Raw genomic sequence first — 17,189 nt, 5'->3', positions numbered from 1 at the left:
TGATACTATGAGTAGATGCTTATGAAATGCATGCTCAGAGCCTCTACAAGACCATGATCTGTAGTCATGCAATTTCTTTGGATTCCAGATGAGCCTCTGCTCTTGACACAGGAAATGGATGTGCCAGATGGGATCTGGTGCCTTCTATGTGTGTGCATATACATGTCTTCAAGTTGCCTTATGGCGGCCCCATAAACTTTGTTGGGATTTCTTAGACATGGAACACTCCGAGGTGGTTTTGCCAGTTCCTTCCTCTGAAACAGAACCTACAGTACCTAGGATTTGTTGGCAGTCTCCCATCCAAAAACTAAGCAGGGCTGACCCTGGTTAGTTTCCAAAATCAGATGGCATCTGGTGCTGTTTGTAGGTAAGGATGCATGTGTCTGTGCCTTCAGGTCACCTGTTGACTTACGGCAGCCCCATGAAATTCATAGGGTTTCTTAGGCAAAGAATACTCAGAGGTGGTTTGGTCCATTCCTTCCTCTGAAACAGAGCCTACAGTTGAGCATTTATTTTCAAACTGGGGCCTGCAAACTTCTCCTAGTAAAGCTAAAATGTGGGGGAAATAAATAACGAACAGTTTTAATCAACACAGACACACACACACTTTTCCCCTTTAATTCTCAGCAAGGGAAAAGGCAAGAGCCCTATCTTTGCAGCACTGAAGTCTGCCTCTTTTTTAAAAATATAAAATAAAAGCAGAGAGAGGGGAGGAAAAAAGAACAATATATTCCACTGCAAGTTGTAACTCTGTCAGTTCGGCTCAGTTAGTTTTTATTGTTTAGCCATTGGCCATTCTAAAACTTCGAGGTTAAAAAAAAGAAGAAAGAATGAATTACAATCTAGGAACCTAAAAACCTAAAAAAAAAACCAAACAGTAAAAGTGGGGAGCGTTTTAAATTCATTCAGCATCTGCAATGCAATCAATTGCAATCTGTTTAACAAAATCTGATTGTTATTTGGCTAACACTATTAGAAGCATGGCAGCTTGGCTTGCTATCCCCAGGTCATTTCGGAGAAGCCAGCAAACAAAAGAAAGCTTTTTCGCACTAAGGCAAGAAGATGTCCTTGTCCCGATTCACAACTTTGGCCCATCCAACCCTGTATTGTCAACTCTGACCAGCAATCATGGCTTCCTGGGGTTTCGTGCATGAATTTTTCCCCACCTAGTATTCCCATATTGTTGTTGTTGTGGGCCTTCAAGTCGTTTCTGACTTATGGCAACCCTCAAGGCAAACCCATCACAGGGATTTCTTGGCAAGATTTGTTCAAGGAGGTGATGGGTTTGCCTTAGGGTCGCTGTATGATGGAAACAACCTGAAGGCACACAAGAACAAAAAGAGTCGGGCATGAATGACTATGTCATTGTCATCAACACTGTCATCATCATCATCATTCCCACCCTGACCCTTGCCACCATCATCTTTCATTTTTGGATCTGGTGCTGTTGCAAAAACTTGGAAGACCTCTTGGACCAGAGGAAAAGAAAGATATGGCTAAGTACGCCAGACGCTTCTCTCCAGAAACATCCAACTTTCTATGATCGTAGCAACTCCAAGGATGAACCAGAACGGCCGGCCATCCAATGTTCCTGCAGGAGGAGCTCTTTCTCCACCCGAAGCCCTGGTCCTTCCCTGACCGAAGTGATGGATGCTCGGCCATCAGACAAGGACAGATGTGTCCCTGGTACAATTAATAGGGGATTAACTGCTTTAAGAGTCAAGCATATATTAGAATCCCCTTTCAGTCTTTGTAAAATATGCTCTAATTACCATCCAATTCCCTTTAATACCAAAAGGACTGGGTGGCCGGGGGGCGGGAGTGGGGAGGAAGGAATCATTTGTTGCAATATTAAAATCATTTCATTAACATGGAGTGTTAATGGAGGCCATTCAGATTTCAGGGACACTTATGAGCTTGTCTGTTGGCAGACGCTGTTACAAGGCAAGAAATCAGAGGAAAGTTTAGAAACATGGGTTCGGCTATGCTATGCAGGTAGCATTAGAGAGAGTTGGCCCACCACATTTGTGGCTCTGAGTTTTGCAGATTTGATTATTTTCGGTTTTCAAGTATGTTCTCTCTAGGAATCTCTAGGTCCTCCAGGCGCAACGCTGCTGGGAGCTGAGCATAGAGTTGTGCTGGAGAGCCTAGAAGCTCCTAGGCCATTGATGGCGAACCTATGGCACGCGTGCCAGAGGTGGCACTCAGAGCCCACTCTGTGGGCACATGTGCTGTCGCCCCAGCACAGAGTTTGCCAGAGTTTGTTACTAGAAAGCCAGAGGGACATGGCACTTTGCAATAAATAAGTGGGTTTTAGGTTGGAGTTTGGGCACTCGGCCTCTAAAAGGTTCACCATCACTGTCCTAGGCCATCAGGAGAAGAAGGAAAAGAAAAGTGGAAGAAAGAAATGCAGCCCAGAGTTCATAAATTAGAAGGAAAATAAAACACCTCCCAGTGAAAGGAACCCGTAAATCACACATTCATCATGGGCGATTTACAAAGAATGAAACCAATTGATCGCTTTTTGGTTCAGGAGCAAAGCATGGGAGGTGAGGGATAATTGGCATTTTAATTGCAACACAGGGAAGCATAAATCATCTCCTCTGTTCAAACACATTCACTCAGCACTACTACAGACGCTGGGTCTGGATTCAGGAGCTGCCTTCCCTTCGCACAGGAGTGGGCAACTTGGGTTGCATCTGCACTGCAGAAATAATCCAGTTTGACATCACTTTAACTGCCACAGGTCCATATTAATGGAATTTTGGTGAATTGTAGCTCATTGCGGCGCCACAGCTCTCTAATAGAGAAGGCTAAATGTCTCCTAAAATTACAAGTTCCAGATCATTGAGCCACAGCAGTTAAACTGGTGTCATACTGGATTATTTCTGCAGTGCGGAAGCAGGCTTAGTCAAGTTCAAGGGACCAATTTCTGTTTCCTGGGCCCTCCAAAGTCCAAACAAGGTATTTCTTAAAATGTTAAACAGCATGAGAGGACAGGCCTGCAACCCATTTAAAATATAATTAAAATATAATATATTAAAATATAATTAAAAATATTTTTTTTCCTGGTCCTGAAGTCTTTCTGGAGCCTTGTCACACTACAAAGTTATCGCACGTTAATTTCACTTTCTATGCTAGGAAAGAGTAAGGATTGGGGTATATCTACATTTCAGAATTATTGCACTTGGATACCACTTTAGCTGCCCATGGCTGTATCCCAGAAAAGTTTGGGATCTGTAGAGTAATGGTGAACTACTACAACTCTCCACTCAATCCTAGAAGTAGTATCATTTCATGCTCAATTTATTTTTAAATAAGAAGCAGCCAACATAAAAAGTCTCAAAACTTTCTGCTTCTATCTCTCTCTCTCTCAAGACTTTTAATAATTATTGATTCCAACTGGCATGTTTTAAATTGTTTTTAGTGTGTTTATAACTATTTATTAACATTTAATTAATGAAGTCTGAACCCTCTGACGGCAGAATGATTAAGCTGTGTGTTAACTAATCCCGCTTTGTAATTACGGCGTGACCAGAAACCCATTTTTTGACAGTATAAAAAGGAGACATTTATAGGCACCTACTTTTTAAAATATGCATTATGTTAAACCAATAATTAGAGGAACTCCTGATTTCAATTACAGTTTAATTACCGATACACATAAAACATGCTTTAATAGATGTGGCACAAAACATACCCTTTCTTTATGAATCACCAATCATTCCTTTCGGGATGACAGGGAAATGAAGGGAGCTTTAAAATAGTCACTAATGCAGTAAAATACAACCAAATTTTCTAAGCTCTGTCGGCTCCGAAACACAGAGGGGCCAGAATTCCCTCCTGGTCGTCTCCCATCCAAGGACTAACCAGGCTTGATGCTGCTTCGCTTCTGAAATCAAATGAGATCAGCTGTGTTCAGATCCTCAATTTCCAGGGTTTAAGCCAGAATAACTTTTTAGCCTTGCCTGCCGACCCAAAGTTGGAAGAGACCCCAAAAGGCCACCCAATCCAACCCCATTCTGCCATGCAGGAAGACATAAGAACCCAACACAACAGGAGAGTTTCACTGATACTACTCCAAAACAATAGGGAGAGAATAGTAAAGGGTCCCCCACTATGTATCCCAAAGTACATGTAAATGAAAAATTAATGAAGACACTGGAAAACCTTTTGTATCAAAATATCTTCATATATATATATATATATATATATAGAGAGAGAGAGAATATGCTACCAATGACATTGCTAATGAAAAGCCCAATGGAGTCCAAATCGTCCAACATTCTGCTGCAAACTAATATGGCAGCAGCAAAATGTAGGAAGAAAAATCCTCTTCTTGAAGAGTGCATCCAGTTCTATAGAATCTTAATTTCATTGACAAAGGTCAAAGAGGCCAATTGCTATGGGGATCTGTAGTCATGACAGATATTTAGCCTTCTCTGTCAGAGCGCTTTGGTGCTAAAAAGAAACTACAAATCTCAGTATTCCATAGCATTGAACCATGGCAGTTACAGCAGTACCTAACTGCATTATTTCTGCAGTGCAGACGAAGCCACAGAGACAGTGCAGAAAGGGAATTACTCTTGAACATCACCTGTCCAGCAGACCAAAACACCACTCCGTTGCCAATGTCTTGTCTTGCCTCTCAGATCCTGTTGTTGCTAGAATCTCTCATAGAATAACTTAACGTACCCATTTGCTTTCCAAAAGAGACCTATTTTGCAAGAAGAGTGATGCCCAGAACTGGAAGCCTTTGAGACTTTTTCTCGCCCAGAATAATAATGTTCATTTTAACCTTGATGGGAGACTTCACTAATTTATGAGGTAATTTTGGTAATAACTATACATTAATTTTACATCTCCTTTTCTGCTGTTTGGATAGGGTTGAACCGCCAGGAATTATATAAAAGGAGACAATAGGCTGCGAGGGATTTCCAGTGAGTAATGCATTGTGTTTAAAATCTTTCAATCAAATTAATAATACACAGAGCTATCCACTGTGTAATTGCTTCTAATATATTCAAGATTCAGTAGTCAGCATTAATAGACTATATACGGTATTTTTTTTTCCTTCAGGAAATTATACGGGTTTAATTTCACATTCTTACTATAAATCCCAAGCCAATATGGCTCCTTTGCAACCTCTGGGTCGCAATCCAGAAATCAGCATTTCATGAGCGTAGGCCTCATCATAATTTTATAATGTCATTTTCCACAGAATGGAAAGAGCTGAGAATCTTGAAACTATGATGGTTGGAAAACATATATAGCGGCCATACAAAAGATCTTTCCAAACTGTGGGGGAACAATTACAGGAGGGGGAAAAAAAGGAATACTTAGGGTTGAGGTGGAAGACAAAATGGTACCCATTTTGCTGCCTGGGATGAAGGACAAAATGACGCCCATTTATAGAACATGATCCAGGTGAACCTCACTTCAGCACTGGCAATGGAAAGAGGTTCCTCCATCACACCTAAATCTCTCTACATTGCACCTTAAAATTGTTCCTTGTAGGGTTTGGTGGCTTTCAGACTTTCCACCATTTTGGCTGCTTTCCTCTGGACAACCTCCAGCTTGTCCACATCCTTCTTGAATTGTGGCACCCAGAACTAGACACAAGAGTCCAGGTGAGGTCCAACCAAAGCAGAAGTGATACGATTCCTGTTCCCGGAGAAGGCGGATCAGGTCACACTATTACATGCCTTGGTTACATCCCATTTCATTTATTGTCATGCGCGTTACATGGACCTGCCTTTGAAAAGTGCTCAGAAGCTTCAGCTGACCCAAAAAGCTGCATCCAGATTGTTAACACAACATCTTTGTTGCAAGTGAAGATGCAACAGCTTCGACTGTTTGCTTATTTTTGGGAAATGAACGTGCTGGTTATGACCTATAAAGCCCTACAGTACGTGGGTCTAGGTGGAGTTGAAGAAGACCCCCAAGGGCCACCCATTCCAACCCTATTCTGTCATGCAGGAAGACACAACCCAAGCACTCCCTATGACAGATGGCCATCCAGCCGCCTCTTAAAAACCTCCAAGGAAGGAGACTCCACCATGCTCCGAGGCAGCAGTGCCTTCCACTATTGAACAGCTGTCACCATCAGCAAGTTTTTCCTAATGCGGAGGTGGAATCTCTTTTCCTGTAGTTTGCATCCATTGCTCCATTGTGTCCTATTTTCTGGAGCAGCAGAAAATAAGCTTGCTCCATTCTCAACATGGCACCTCTTCTAATAATTAAACAGGGCTATCCTATCACCGCTTCACATTCTCTTCCCCAGACTGAACATAACCAACTCCCTATGTTACTCCTCACAGGGCTTGGTGGTTTTCAGACATCCTACCATTCTGTTTGTCCTCCTCTGGACACCCTTCAGTTTGTCGATATCACTCTTGAACTGTGGTGTCCAGAACTGGACACAATATTCCAGGTGAGGTCTGACCAAAGCAGCATAGAGTGGTACTATTACCTTCTTCAGTCTGGATACTATAATGCTAGTGATGCAACCTAATTGGATTAATAGATTTAACATGCAGTTAAATCCATTTATTCAATGGGTCTGCTCTAAGTTGGGGGCAAACAACAAGATGCAGATCGATATATTCTGACACAGAGCTCTAGTTTCAGTCTCTAGTTGGAAATGCTGGAACTCTGGAAGTGGGCAAAGGGTGTTTGGAAGGGAAAAGAGTTATAAATTTTTTAAACAAAAATATTTGAAGAACAAAATGCATGCATGGCTGAGTAGGGGCATTGGATTTCATTGACGAAGCTGCACTTATATCCAAAGTCAACATTTGCAGAGGCTTTTGGGAGAGGCTGTTCAGAAGGGACCATCTCCGTGCAAAATCTATCAGAGATGTCATTTGAAAAATGGCAGATAAACAAATATCTAAGATAAAGGCCAATCTGCAACCTATACACAATTTAAGCAAGGCACGCTGCTCAAATTAGACCCAAGGGCCTATCAAGTTCAGAGACTGAAATCGGTTTCTCCAGCCTGGAGGAGGATCACAAGATGAAGGCAGCATTTCATCGCATCTGAGATCTAACTCACATCTTGCACCACATTTCAACTTATGGTACCTTCTTCCTCTGCATCAGTGATTGCACATGCAATGAATAAAAGCCATAAAAATGACAGAGGAACACCTGAAATCTCAAGACAAACAGCTTTCGTTGTTGGTGTGAAAAAGCTACAAAACCTGGGTGTGTACCTGTGTTCAGTGGTCTGAATAGAAGGGGGCAGTTGGTGGCTTCTATGTCAGTGAGGCATTGAGTCCACTGCAGGTTGGGGCTAGCTTTAAAGCTTTAAAAACAGGATCCAGAGAGCTCTTTCCTCCAAGCCCCTCTCCCTCAGTAAGGACCGTAAATTGTCACGGAAGTGGAGGACATCCGAAGTGTAATTTCTAGATTATTTCTGAAGTACTAAGCATGGACGCCGACACTGCTAGGCGTTCTCATGTATAATCCATCTTTTAAAAATTATACATTACTATTCTGGCCCTTTTTAAAGCTTCCCGAGACAGCCCAACACACTTGATATATTACAGTTATTAAACCTATTTCCAAATGCTGCCTGCTCCAGCATAGTCCCTTGTACTGCACTGCAGTTCCAGTGTCAAGATTTTACTGCATTCAGTGATTTGAGACTTGACAAGATGAAACTGGAAGTCGTACGTCTATAGAATAAAAGAGCAGGAGTCATTTCTTGCACTGTACTCGATACAGTGTTGGGAAGAGATATTGGTGTGCTGCCTACTGCTCCAGCCCCACAACAATGTCCACTATACTATGCTGAACACACCCAACTTCATCTGATTTTTTTCAGGCCTGGACAGTATTTGAATGGAAGACTACCAAAGAACATGAGGGGTTTCCATGTAGGATGATGGACAATGCCCTCCATTCAAGTGCAAGTCAGAGCTGATACTATTGAGCTAGATCCAACAGTCTGCTTCCATTTAAAGAAGTTTCCTATGTTTTCATGGACGAACTGTCAATAGGATTCACTTGGACCTTCTCACTGGGCTGAACATCTGGGTACCACCATTTATACAACTCAAGATGAGGCATTTGCATTTCCAGCAAAGATGGTGGCAATCATTGCTAGAGCTATGGTGTTCTCCGACAGAAGACATTTCTTCCATTTGAAAAGAAAATAGCAGCTCACATAGCTAAAAAAAACAACCCACAGATTCAGCTAAGTCTGTCACCAAGAGTTGCTGTTGTTGCAGGCCTTCAAGTTGTTGCTGATCTATGACAACCTTAAGGCAAACAGATTGTGGGGTTTTCTTGGCAAGATTTGTTCGGGGGGGGGGGTGCTGTTGCCTTCCTCTGAGTCTATTTCTGTGGCTAAGTGGGGATTCAAACCCTGGTTTAGAGAGTCTTAGCCCAATGCTCAAACCACCTAATTCTCCCAACTCAGCAGAAAAGCTGAAACTCTCCATCCTTAGTGCACCAGCTTTAATTGTGAAGCCTGTATGTGCACATTAAACACACATTATTTAGTCCTTAAGCATATTGATCACATTTGTAAGGCAACAGGGTTTCCAAAATAAATGGTGACTTTACCCTCGCCAATCTTTCCTGGTAAGGAAAGTGTTTTCAGAACACAAGCATCCTGCAAGGTCCTCCTCCCCCCATTTCTCCTTGCTTGTTTTAGGAGTCCTGGACATACAAAATGAGTGAATGGCTACCCAGAGGATTATCCCATTTGCCACAAATTACCTCTTTATGGAAGAATCAATTTTACAGCCTTCTGAATTTCAAACACTTGGTGCTTCACTACTGTAGAATGACTCTTTGGAGAGCCAGACCCAAGAAGGATGGCTCCGCAGAGCCACATGGAGGACGATGGAACTATCAGCCATTAAGCGCATCAACAATGGAGGACTAATACACCACAAGGGAAAGCTGGGCTATGAAAAAGACACACCACTATACACCTTTAATGTAGTGTAAGTACACAACAGTGTAGCAATGCCAGATCCCAGTTTGTGCAGCTGATAGCACAATGGGCACCAAGCTAACTTGTTGGACAGCTGATGATGATCTCCCTGTCTATCAAGTCAAAAGTGTAGGAAAAGGTGTGTGCTTGTACAACTACTGGCTGCACAGTTAATGCTATCTCAGGGAAAGCAGAACCACACAGACAATTATTTTTACACTACGATAGTGCCCCAATGATATTCTATACTACATTAATTGAACTTTGGTACCACTGAAATCAATGGGAGGACTTTGCCAAGACTGAACACTGGTTCTGATGAATGCCAGTATGCACCTTGTAGCACCTTTGAGAATAACTGTGTAAAGAAGCTATATCCTAAGCTTTTGCAAACTTGGTCTACTTCCAGATGTCAATGCATCTGTGGAAGATCCCTTCGCCTCTACTGATATTCCAGACTAACACAGCTAGATCTCTGAATTCTGATGAATGTTGAGAACATTCATAGGATTCTGGAATTGGATGAGGCCACCCAGTCCAACCCCCTGCTCCATGCAGGATCTCCACCTAGAGCATCCCCATCTGGAAGCTGTCCAGCTTCTTTTTGAAGATGTCCAGAGATAGAGATCCCACCACCATTCTAGGCAATTGGTTTCATTGCCTATTTACTCTTACTGTCAAGAAGTTCCTTCTAACATTACATCTAAATCTATTCTTCTGTAATTTCAGACCATCAGAACTGGTCCTACTCTCTGAGGCAGCATAGAACTTACCATCCTTGTTGACCTAACATCCTTGTTGAATCCATTCTAACTTGTCTATATCCTTTTTAAAAGGAAGTGCCCAGAACTGAATGCACTGAGTCAAATGTCCTTATACTGTAGATTTAATTCAAAGAGAATATTTTCCATTACCATTTTAGAAGGTCTTCAATCAAGAACATAATACAGAAGAATGTTAAAATCGCCAAGACTAATTGCATTCAAGCCCTCCCTGTATTTCCCCCCAGAAACAGTCCTACAAAGTTTTGAAGGAACTTAGAGCCAGGCAAGTTGGGGAGAGGATGCTTTAGGCCTGGGCCCCTCTACAGACCAAGCTTTCTTCCATCTCTGCTTTGTGCTTTGGATGAAGCTGGTTTGGATTCTGAATAATTAAAAATAAATATGCTCTTTCATCAAGCCATGGAAGTACACTAAACATTGCCAGGAGATGTGAGTACACATATTTATATATGCCAGTCACACCAACTAGGAAAATCCACTTACCCCCACTAGATCTTCTCATCTGATTGGAATTGCATATCGTTGCGTTTGGAGGGAAAAAACATTCTAATTAATATTTCAAAACGAGCTTAACATCACTCTGCGTTATTTTAGGTAAACAGTAATTATAATGTTTGCTAATCGAGTTCCCGATGCAACCGCTCGAGTGCCAATTTGTTCCTAGGAAGTTGGGGAAACCAAATGAAGGAGGGGAGGAGAAAAGGGTAGAAGTGACAATTAGCTTGTTGGTGGTAAAAGTGGTAAAAGTTTCTCTTGAAATGCACTTTGAGCACAGATACAAGGGACTTCATCACACAAGGCTCACAACTATAACTCCCAACACCAGCCTGTGCTAAAACTTTATGAGAAGACTTCTATAAGCCATCTTAAGTCTCCAATCCGGGATGACAGGCAAGAAGGACATTTAATAAAATGGAATAAAACCAACAGATGAAACAGAAATGGAAAATCTACCCATTTTCTTATTGGAAGTTATGGAATATTGCCTGACCTCTGTGGGACTCAGTTAATCTGAAAATGCTTTCTTGATTAAAAAGAAGAAATCTGAAGGAAAGACCCGGCTCCGCTAGCTAAGACGGAAATCTTGCTTTTACAAGACTAAAATCCTACTCACCAACTATGTGATCGACTTAAGTTTAGCATTCATTCTGTCCTGGAGTTTATTTGACACACCGAGATTTTTAGGTGAGGAGACCACCTCATCTCCAGTTACTCAATGGTATTTGCTTGGGCAAACCTAAGAAATGGATCAGTAGCTTCAGCTTTTCAAATGATGCATCCACACTGCAGAGTTACAGCAGTTTCATACAGCTTTAACTGCTATGGCATCGCAGGGAATTCTGGGCTTTGGAGTTTGGTGAGGTACTTGAGATTCTCTGGTGCCTTCTCCTGAACTACAGCACTAGTGCTCTCTGGCAGAGAAAGCATTATTTACTTCTCCCACATAACTATCCCTAACATGCTGAACACTATTTACACTTTCGGGATCTGAATTGGCTATCTGTGGTGCAACCGTGAAGAATACCCCATTTTTCTACTCTCTGCAGTCCACAAATCAAACATTGCCAAATCATGAAATAATGAAGGGGATTGTGGCGAGTAACAAACCTGATATTGTCCCTGGATACTCCTGGTCCTCCTAAGAAGCAAAGCCAGAGTAGGAGACAGAAGAAGAAGCGACAGACCATAAAACACATTAAATGGCTCCCTCCCAGAAGCGGGTTTTTGTTAGAATAAAAATGCCCTATGCTAATGCCTCTTCTTCAGCATTCATGGCACAACTGTTTTGTTGCTAGCAAGAAAATCAATCCTACCTTAACCGTAATTAATTATTGTACTACACGAATGCAACAAGAGACACCCCAGGAAGAGAAACAAAATAAAAAGGGTTTCGGCATAGGATGCATTATCTAGGCGCTAAAAGATTTGGGAAACAGGGGCCTTCATAGCCGGAGCTAGTGAGAGGGTGTGCATGCGTGTGCATTCATGTGCATGAGAGAGAAAGAGGTTTCGTTAAACACCTCTTGAACTCATTGCCAGAGAAACAATCCCTCCGTACTGGGGACCTGGTGGTATTGTGGGAGTGTTATTGAAAAAGCAATCGCTTAGTGCAACCCTTGAGAAAAGCGTTCCACTTATGCTGTGCCTGCCCACTCCTGGACAAGAGCCCTTTAGACCATAACTAGTAATCACTTCCCAGAGATTGCAATGGCTAAAGCAAGCCATTACACCATCCACTGCTTGTTTGGGGTTTTTTTTGCCATGAGGCAAAAAGGCACTTTCACTGCGCCATGTTGGAACAGCTCCATACAAAGGGAAAATACGAGTCTTCTGCCTGTTCCCCCAACTCACTGTGTTTGTGACTCACAATACAGGTTGAGTTTCCCTTATCCAAAATGCTTGGGACCAAAAGTGTTTGAGAGTTTGCAGTTTTTTGGACTTTGGAATATTTCCAAAATCATGAGATACCTTGGAAATTGGACACAAGTCTAGACGTGAAATTCATTTCTGCTTTGCATACACATAGTCTGAAGGTAATTTTATACATAATATGAATTAATAATTCTGTGCATGAAGCAAAGTTTGTGTACACTGAACCATAAGAAAGCAAAGAGCAAGACCGCAGACTTCAAGTCCGCACAAATGGAGGGATGCAATACTTACACTGACCTGTGGATAAGTTGACTCATGTTTTGGGGCCAATCCTTTAATTAAAATGTCAAGACTTATACATGAGTATACACCCGAATATTACCAACCTTGACAGCTTCAAAAAAAGACAGATCTCTTCCAGCAGATTAACTTGTCTGCTCCATCAACTGTCCACCTGCTTGACCTTGCTTATTGGTATTTGGTTTGAAATGTCATTTTAAACTTGAGGGTAGGTGGGTTTTTAGGTTATAAGGTTTTTATTATATTAAATATTATTTGGTATTTTAATGTATTTTAGTGTTGTTTTAATGTTGTAAGCCCCCTCAATCCAACTGCAGAGGTGGGATATAAATAAAATTTTATTATTGTTATTATATACACTGAACAATAAAACAGGGAAAGAGCCCCTTCTCCAAGGGAGTTGCACACAGGAGGTAGTGAATTCCTTCTTTTGCAACATCTGAACAAAGGGACATATAGTACAAAGGGACATGTAGTAGTATGCACGTCACAAATGGGTTTTCAGGCAAAGGGAACTCCGTCTACAGAGGTGATGGGGCACCCAGTTGGGACCGATTTCGTTCCCTTTCAAAGCCCAGTCTGCAAACCCGAGAAGCCACCGCAAGGGAGTTGGCTTGCTAATTGGCCTGCCCTCCCCATTCCCTAAGGAGAGTCCTTTCCTCTTCAAAAGCTTACAGACGATTATAAAGCCTCTGCTGCAAATCAAAAGGAAGTTCCTCGTTGTTATCGACTTTAAAAAACTTCCCAGGTTCTCAGCAGAGAAGCTATTTCTTTGCCGTTTGATCTCCAAAGCCACCAGCAACGTCTTTGGGAACGCGGCACGACGGTGGCAGCAGCAACAGCCAAGAGTCAAGGCTTTTGCTTTCTGCTCCAACTCCTTCCATCCACTTGAAATTGTGTTCATAACATCAACGACAAAAATACAGAGCCTAAAGAGGAGATTCAAAGACCCAAGGAACTGCTCCTTGGTGAAGTGAGAATATGTAGAAACAACATGGTGTAGTGGTTTGAGCGTTGGACGATGACTTTGGAGACCGGAGCTTGACCCCCTGCTCAGCTATGAAAACCCATTGGGTGACTAGGGATGAGTTACACTCTCTCAGCCTCAGAGGATGACAATGGCAACCCTCCCTGAAGAAACTTGCTGAGAAAACTCTATGATAGGTTTCGCCTTAGGGTTGCCGTAAGTCAGAAACAACTTGAAGGCACACAACAACAACAACAAAAGGCAGAAGCTGGGACTGAATGACAATTCATGCTTTCACAGAAGGCGCAGAGACTAGAGGCACATCTGAAAAGACCAAATGATGTCTGATGGAGAAAACTGAACTGCTTCTCTTGATCCAAGTATCAGGAGGAAGGCTAGCAGCAACCTTAATCTTCCAAACTTTTAAAAGGAAAATCTTTTTAACAAGGATAACTGGTTCTGTTCCCTCTGAACCAACTTATCTTATTATTGGAGAAAAGCTGCAAGATAGATAAATAAAATAAAGATATTGACCATGAACTGAGAAAGGGGGGAAAAAGAAGTGCACTTGACAGCTTTAAGTGAATTGGATCAGACCCAACCAGGAGAAAAGCTGCTTTTCTCCCAAGAAGCTGTCAAACGGAGAAGAGATTTCTTTGCCGTCATCGGAGGTATTGTTCTCTGGACGCAAACAGGTAGCGCTCTCTTATTCTCTGCTTGGAGCCCGGAGAAGAAATAAGATGTAGGTCAAAGCAAAAGCAGCCACCATGAAAGAGAAAGAGGGTGACATCTCCTCCTCTGAGTAGAGATGCGAAGGTCTGGAGGGAGAAAATCCTGAAAATATTCAGAAAAACAGTCCCTCCCCTGTTTTTCTTTCCTCTTTTTTCCCTCCAAAGCCTCCATTTCCTGGAAAAAGAATGATTATGACCATTTTTCTTTTAGAGTGAATAAAATATCGAAGAGACGGTGTTATATTTACTCGTGATTTTCTTTGTAAACACTGTTGTTGCATTCATTGGCCAACTGAAATGCACAATATACTTGTTGCAAGCTTTCGAAGCTCCATGGACTTCTTCATCAGGCAAGATGTTACGAATCATTTTGCCTGATGAAGAAGCCCATGGAGCTTCAAAAGGTTGCAACAAGTATATTGTGCAATTCAGTTGCCAATAAAACTGATGGATTTTTGTTTGCATTTGTTAAATGGTCAACACAGCTACCCCTGAATGTTTACTGTTGTTGCGTATATTCAAAACATTTCAGATTTATAGGCTGTTGTGGATTTCCTTGGCAAGACTGTTCAGAAAGGGTTTGCCATTGCCTTCCTCTGAGGCTGAGAGGTGTGTGACTCACCCAAGGCCACCAAATGGGTTTCATGGCTGAGCTGGGATTCGAACCCTGGTTTCCATAGTTGTAGTCCAACACTCTTTACAAGGTACAAACATATACAAACACAGAGGATTAGCCACAATCTCACAGCCAGAAAAAGATCTGGACTTTTTTCCCCTGGCCAACCACATTAGTCTAATCTGCACAACAGAATCAATGCAATTTCCAACCACCTTAACTGCCATGGCTCAATGTTACAGAATTCTGGATTTGTAGTATTGTGAGATGTTTAGCCTTCTTTGTCAGAGAACTCCAGCAGAATAGCAAACTACAAATCCCAGGATTCCATGGCAATGAACCATGGAAGTTAAAAGCGGTGTCAAACTGCATTATTTCTGCAGTGTAGATTAGACCTTTGGGTTGCAAGTAGAGGAAAAAGATGGGGCACAAATAAATGTGATGATGAGGATGGGTGTCGTCATGACACACAGATATGTACAAAAAGTTATAACACTAATTGCAAAAAACATGCAGACGCTCAGACTAAAAAATTGTAATTCACGCCAGCAGGTATGGAAACATTCTTTTAGAGAAGCTGGGGTTAAAATTTGTTCCTGACACTTATAATATTCAGTGCTTAAAAATAAAACAAAAAGAAAGAAAGAAAAGTTAAAACCTCACTGAAAAAGAATAATTGCTCCCATAGGGACCAATCCACAGGTCGCAGGATTCTCTTTCCGCACTTGACTGCGATGGAGCCTTGAAGGAGATTTCCAGCAAACCCTGAACTTCAGCTTGCAGCATAATGAAGGTGTGCCCTCATGCGTCAAAATGGACGCCGGGAAAGCCGAACTCTGGCGTCACGGAACAGATGTCGCCACCAGCTAGAGGGAAAAGTCTAACTATTTGGGGAAAGAAAATCATAATAAGCTGGGTGAAAGCAAACATCTTTTAAAAACCTAACCATTTTTTAAGAGGACAGATTAATTCATATTTTTCTCATGCACTGTCTGGAGAAGAGAGAAAGGAGGGAGCTGCCCCCGAGAAATAATTAATGACCTGAAATTTCATTAGTTATGCTTATTAGTTGACGCAGAACGTGAAGCTCACGACTTTGTCGATAAAATCGGAGTGATCGAGAATAAGGAAGGCACAAGCTGAGAAAGGTATGCAGAAAGATAAAGGCAAAGCAGCTTAAGGATTGCATTCAATGTGCACCGCAAAAATATCCAGTTAAATGCCCTGGCTCAGTGCTTGGGAATTGTAGTTTTGCGGTGGCACCAGAGCTCTCTGACAGAGAAGGCTAAAGGTCTCACAAAACTACAGTTTCCAGAATTCCCTAGGATTGATCCAGGGCTGTTAAAGCGGTGTCAAACTGGATTATTTCTGCAGTGTGTTTTGGCCCAAAGTGTTTGTTTCTCCTAGACTATATATTTATTCTTCTACTTCCCTTAGTTAAATAGCTGGTTCATTCATTCATTCATTGACAGTCTGCCTTTTTCCTATTCTAGGAGCCGAGTTGGCTGACAATGCTCAAACCACTCTACACCATGTTGGCTCTTTTTGAGCCATATATTTGGCCATACATCAGCCAAAATGGCAACCAGCAGTGACGTCACTTCGTTTCTAGATGCCATTTTGGCTAATATATGGCCAAGTATAGGGGTACTTTGGGGTGCAAGGGGCAGATGTAGCCTAAGAGGAGCCAGCAGGCAAATCTGTCTCCCGTACAGCTGCCTTCCCTGCTATAGAAGGAAAAAAAGAACAGCCCAAGGGCTAATATTTTATTATTTCCACCTCTGCAGAGATTCTGAAATGGGATTCTCTTGTAATGGCCTTTGATGCAACCTTGGTTCAAGGAGCTCAGATCGCAGGCTTGGGTAAAAGCCTTGCACCCTTGAGGAACCGTTGCCTGCTGGAGCAAATAATCCTGGTTTAGAAAGATCAGAGGCACGGCTAAAGGACAAAAGGCAGGTTATCACAGGAAGGTTCGAGCATCATTCATATGCACAGTGTATCCCTATGCAAGGAGGCAATCCTGGATTCAATTTTTGGCATCTGTGGCTGAAAGGCAGATGAAAAAGGCACACCAGGGAGCATATTTCTGTCCTTGAGTGGCAAGACATGGTCCAAGGGCTGCATCACTAGTGATCTGGTTTACTTTGGAGGGGAGAGCATGCGCTGGAGGCCTGTGGAGTTTCTGAAAGACAGTGAGCCCTTAGTATCCGCCAGAGTTTGGTTCCAGGTACTCCCATGGATACCAAGATCTATGGATGCTCAAGTCCCATTGTATACAATGGGCCGCCATCATCATCATCATCATCATCATCATCATCATCATCATCATACAGTTGGGTCCTGGTATCCACTAGGGTTTGGTTCCAGGAACCCCCCGTGGGTACCAAAATACATGGATGTTCAAGTCTCATTATATTCAGTGAGCTATTATTATTGTTGTTGTTAGTGGGCCCTTGGTATCCACTGGGGT

General features: G+C 42.2%; 1 protein-coding gene across 1 annotated transcript in view; it reads right to left on the bottom strand.

Moving 5' to 3' along the window:
• The window catches only part of PEPD (peptidase D), a 76,988-nt gene that overhangs the window by 21,416 nt on the left and 38,383 nt on the right, over positions 1-17,189 (bottom strand). The gene's annotated exons all lie outside the window — the stretch shown is intronic.

Source organism: Sceloporus undulatus, chromosome 8 (assembly GCF_019175285.1).
Source record: "Sceloporus undulatus isolate JIND9_A2432 ecotype Alabama chromosome 8, SceUnd_v1.1, whole genome shotgun sequence".
NCBI classification, from domain to species: Eukaryota; Metazoa; Chordata; class Lepidosauria; order Squamata; family Phrynosomatidae; genus Sceloporus; species Sceloporus undulatus.
This window is presented reverse-complemented; position numbering and strand designations above follow the sequence as displayed.